Raw genomic sequence first — 5,848 nt, 5'->3', positions numbered from 1 at the left:
CAACAAAGCTCTCGCTCTCTCTCTCGGTCTAATGTTTACATTAATTTTGATTATATTTTTATTGTTTAAATTTGAATCAGCGTTGCCAGTATTGGGGATTTTCCCCCAAATTGGGGAATTTTTTTTTTTTTGAAATGGGGAGAAAGAATTTGGCTTGGGGAATTTCTTTTTTGAGTAATTATTTCAGATTATATGAACTTTTCTACTTTCAGTACGTGAATAGTAGTAGCGCAAAATTACATGGGTCATATGCTAACTGGTCACAGTTGTAATAATTTATAAGAACTTCGAAGTGTTGTGTTTATCTATGTAGTTGTCCCTTTTTATCGCTTGTGTTGGAAATTTGAAAGACATATTTGGAGATAATTCTGCTAATGATTTGAACACATTTTGGTGTAATGTTTTTTTTTATATAAAGATGCAGCAGGGTCAACTCCAATTCTAGAAATTGCGGAGATGGTATTAAACATGATTTCCAACAAGTAATGCATGTGTAGAAGGAGACTTTTCTATTATGAACTCTGTAAAAACTAAATTTTGAAATAAAATGCAGTACGAGTTATTAGAAGCTATATTGAGAATAAATACTCAATTTTCTAACAACTCTATTTGTTGTAGAATTTATGACCCACCTAAAGAAATCTTGCAACTCTTTCATTATAAAAATGAGACTGATGCTTCTGAATCGCTTGAGAGTAACAAAAATTTTCCGATTCGTTCGTTTATTTCACAAACAAATGTTTTTTGCGTGTGTGTGACAAACAAAGGAAAGTTTTGATTTTTCACATATTGTTCTCGTTATTTTGGTTTTCATAACAAAAAATACAAACAAAAACATATGAAAACAAACAAGTGAGCAAAGTCTATAGTCGGAACGGTGCCGACCATGTGATACCCTACACCACTACCCCTGTGCATACGATTTTCACTGGTAAACATTTCTTTTAGGGAATATAATCCGACTACCACCAAAGACAATATGCCTCTTTCTATCTGGGATCCCCATAAGCAACAAAAATTTCGTGACTATCCGATCAAAATTGCGGCATGTAGCGTGATTGGAAAAAAAAGAAGAATTGCATGCATTACCGACTATTTTGGTATCTACCTTGTTTGACCACCTTCGCCAACCTACTTTACACCAATGTAAAGGTAATATTTTTTTCTTCCATTGACTGGCTTTGCCCTTGAAATACCCCTAGTAGATACCGATATATTCACAAAGAATAATGGGCCGATTCCGTACAGCGAGGCGAGTCGTGTCGCGTTGTCAAATGCAATTTTTCGATTCCGTATGGCAATATCGCCTGACGTCGTCAAATTTTGTCGCCGAAATGTTCATTTTCCGGCGACAACAAATTAGCTGTCGCCGTACATTTTTACTAACGAATAAAAAAAAAAATAAAAATAACTTGTTATCGACGATTATTTTCTATCGCTGTACGTAGTGCATTTTTTAAATTTTGTCACAGAGACGATAGACGACGCGACATGACTCGCCTCGCTGTACGGAATCGGCCCATAAAACTTTGAATTTGTCTCCACATGAGTTTTTCCTCATTCCGACCCCTAACTATTATTCGACTATCACCAAAATCAATAGGCTGCTTCATCTCTGGGCCCCCATCAACCCCCAAAATTTCGCTACTATCCGATAAAAATTCCAACCTGTAGCGTGATTACAAAAAATGGAAAAATTGGATATATTACTGACTTTTGCGATATCTCGGTTGTTTGCCCACTTACGCCAACATAATTTGCATCATTATAAAGGAGATATTTTCTTCTTCCATTAACGGGCTTTCCTTTTGGAATACTCCTACCAGAAGCGGAGATATTCGCATAAGAAAAAAACGTTGACTTTTCTCCACATAAGCTTTTTGCTTATTCCGACTCCTGAATTCTATCCGACTATCACCAAACTTTATAGGCTTCTTCCTCTGAGGGACCAGCATCAACTACCAAAAAAATCGTCACGATCCGATCAAAATTGAGACCTGTAGCGTGATTAAAAAAAAATCGGAAAATGGGATGTGTAAAGGCGCCGAAATTGCGTTTCGAAAAAGAGAGAAATTAAAACACGAACGTTTTAATTTTCAAATAATAATAAAAAGCAGAAGCTTTATTGAGTAAATAAATAAATAAATATAAAGGGAAAATAGCAAGGCGAACAGATTACCTGTGTTACGGATGGCGATCGAAAACGAAGTGTCAATAATAATGCCGAAAGGTCGCGTAGGCGCCAAAACAACACTCATTAGAAAACTCCTAGATGACAGATAACTGATGTAACAAAAAAGGAGTAGGCCGTTTTCTAACGAGTATGCAAATCGAACACAATGAATGTAAAGCGAAAAGCGAGCATTTCCAAACAGTGCAATTTTAACTGAAATATATTAATTCTTACTTAAACATTGGCGCCGACCTTGCAACATTATCAATGTTGTAACACAGACCGATAAAGATGTACAATAATTAGTACTAATAGAGTAGGTGGTGCAGTGTTTGTGAGCAAATTCAAATTTTATTCAATGGTTCCGACAAATATGCTTATGCGGCGTATACGAATCGTCCGCAGTAACGGACGTACGCTCTCTTTCTACCATACGAACATGGTATGAATTGCCCGAAACCGCCAAGGTGCTAGTGGAACCCACAATTATGGATTCCGACCTGGAATAGCGAAGAACCCGCAGTTACTGATTCAGATGTCAACTATTTTTTTTTTTTTACTAATATCCGCAGTGACGGATTTCGATAGATCTCCATTTCCTAGTAGAACCCGCAGTGACGGATTCAGATGAAGCGTCCATTTTTATACGAAATATTAATATGTTACTCCGAGTTCAAAAGAGTACAGATGAGCCGCTTCACAACGCGCTTACCGTACTAACATCCGGTACACAAAAATAAATGTACTTGAGCTTGAACATTATAAAACCGATTCACAAGCGATAACGGTTCGTCAATTACGACAGGTTCAGGATGAGCGATGAATGAGCACCTATAAACAAATTTAACACCAGCTCCAGAGACCACCCATATGTGGAGCACCAGGTGGAAATAAATGCCACGTAAAACACAAATGAAATAACGAAAATTTTGACCACAAAATTCGTAACATTGTCCGAAAATATCGAGTGGGGACAACCACGACGTGCAATGAAGCGCGGCCAAAAACTATTCTATTCCTAATACCCGGAAGAAAAGATGTACAAGTTGAACGCGCTAGACGACCATTCATTCTCATGACACCATTATTGTTAATGATTTGATTCAAAGAAGCTAACGAACAATTTTGAGGCACCTATTTTTAACCATTAGACATTTATATTTCTCTGCTAAATGGATTTTTTGGACAGTATGTAATAACTAACCCATTTCCGACCTCGCTTAACTCTGCGACGAAAAAAACAAAAGTTGTGAATAAGACTACAACCAATTAGCTAAACCACGAAGTGGTTTCATGAGTGATGAAAACTTTTCCAGCCTATCTTTAAAATAGCACGAATAATACGAAAAATGTCAATTTCAGAACCAAGCGGAGCCAGATCTCGAATAGACCAATCCGAACTGACCATTCGCCACGAATCTAGTCGAAGAGAAAACCAGAATGTGCCAACTAAGCCACGACGACACAATTGTAGAATCCGTTCAACAGCGAAATTCCAAGTCAATATCTTTAACAATAATTTCCAAAGTTCTGACGTTAAAAGTGCACTGAAAACTCTAGTCAAGGGAGTGCAACCGATTTTAAGGGAGCGATAACACGATAATAGATGCACGAGCTCATCTACGAATTTACGCAACTCCGAATGAGTAGCGAACAAGAGAGGATCGTCCCAAACAATTTAATAAATCCACAGTTAATTTCGATTTTCCGACAAAGGAATCGGTTCAGTGACAAGCCATCCGAAAACAGAATTTTGAGCAAGCTATGCTCCCGACAAAGTTGACTGACAACCATCGAACACGATTTTTGGATACAAGTCTGCACCCAACAAAAAATCCACAGGACAAATTAACATCTGCCAGACGAATACTTGGCATTTGCGATTTGAAATCAGCTGTAACTGCAAACGAAGGCAAGTTCCCGGAAATTGACGGCAATACCAATGCACGAGTTTCTAAAAATACCGAGGGATCGCAAGGGCTTCCAATTTTAATGGGACAAACTTTTCGTCAATTTGCGAAATTGAACAATTCACACCCGCACTAACTGCATTCGTTGAACATACAGGAAGTTTCAACTTATTCTGTAGTCGCTCTGTCAGAAAAGACGATTCAGAGGCAGGGTACGAAATGCCATGATGCATTATATGGACCATCGCTGTCCCTAAAAGAACCAACTGATTTTGACAAGCATGCATTGTTTGCACTGTTGTGGGAGTGGATGGACGAGAGCGGTTGACGAGTGAAGGGTTGGACGAATTAGTGGCAGTTCGGTTGACCGAAGGAGCATTTGTAGTCGAACTGTTAGGAGACGAATCACTACGATGTAACAACGTATGATGATTTCGGTTACATTTCGAACACCGACGATGACTACCACAATTTTTTACCTCATGCCCTTTACGCAAACAATTCACACACAATCTACGACGAGAGGGACATATTTTTGAATAGAGGACATTCAAAAAGCAAGTGGAACTGTTGAGGACACAGGATGCAATCTTTTTTCCGCGAGGTTTGTGGAGAACGAGATGAATTGGTATTAACCATGTGTGTTTGAAGTTTTTTCACATTAGACTTTTTAACCGGCTCATTTACTCTCATGTCGTGAAGACACATGAGCGTTTGAATACGCTCAGTTAGAAAACTGTCGAGATCTTTCTACAAAGAAATAGACGATTTGTCTTTCACGCTTTGTTCCCACAAAGTTTGTGTTAATTTTGGGAGCCTTTGAAGACAAATAAATACCAAGAACGGATCCCAATTTTCTGTACTAACGTTGTAAATGGACATTGCAGACAAACAACCATTAATACCACGCTGGATTTGTTTGAGACCCGAACACGTCTCGATTTCAAGTACCGGAAGCTAAAATAATACTTTGAACTGACTATGAATCAACAAACGAGGATTATCAAAAGTCGATTTCAAAGCATTCCAAGCAAGACTAAATCTACGGTGAGTCAAAGGGAATTTAGAAACAATTTCACGAGCTTCCCCACTAATTTTTTGCGTCAAATGACAAAGACGCTCAAAATCCGACAATCTAGAATTTATATAAACCACGCTAAATATGTCTCTAAAAGTAGGCCACGAGAGAAAATCACCTTCGAAAACGGGAATATCGCATGGAGGCAAAGCTAAATTATGGACAATGTCTAAATTTGGCGGGTCAATAGCAAAATTCGAGGTATCCCTAGAATTCCCAATACCTGATATTGGGGAGCTAGAAGCCTGAGTACCCACACTTCGAACAGTGTGCGTAGACGAATTCGTGTTATTTAAACCGGGATCGTTTCTCGAGGCTTCCCTTGGAGTGGCAGACAAACCCTGCTCCTCGTTAGAAATATTGGAAGGATCCAGGTTTAACGAAACCACTGAACTGCTGTAAGAGCTCAAGGACGAATTTCGAGACCGCCGAAATTTATTTAAATATTTATTAATAATAGCCTGACATTCCATAAAAAGTTCATATACAACCGTTCCATCGACAACACCAATGTCTTCCGCCCCAATCGACCGACCCGATGTGTGTAGCGTACACGCGAACAAAAGAGAAACGAAAAAATCTATTTTCACTAGGCTAGCTACAGCTGCTAAGGCGCCCATCAGACCATCTGCTTTTTCACATGTATCTTGTCACTTTGGGTATACTAATACTACAGAACAGCTGATG

General features: G+C 38.6%; 1 protein-coding gene across 10 annotated transcripts in view; it reads left to right on the top strand.

Moving 5' to 3' along the window:
• Nucleotides 1-5,848, top strand: part of LOC141399058 (uncharacterized) — a 118,568-nt gene that overhangs the window by 35,719 nt on the left and 77,001 nt on the right. The gene's annotated exons all lie outside the window — the stretch shown is intronic.

Source organism: Musca autumnalis, unplaced genomic scaffold, assembly GCF_047663935.1.
Source record: "Musca autumnalis isolate F117 unplaced genomic scaffold, ASM4766393v1 scaffold_3, whole genome shotgun sequence".
Classification (NCBI taxonomy): Eukaryota; Metazoa; Arthropoda; class Insecta; order Diptera; family Muscidae; genus Musca; species Musca autumnalis.
The sequence above is the reverse complement of the archived record's forward strand: the minus strand, read 5'-3'. Positions and strand labels throughout refer to the sequence as shown.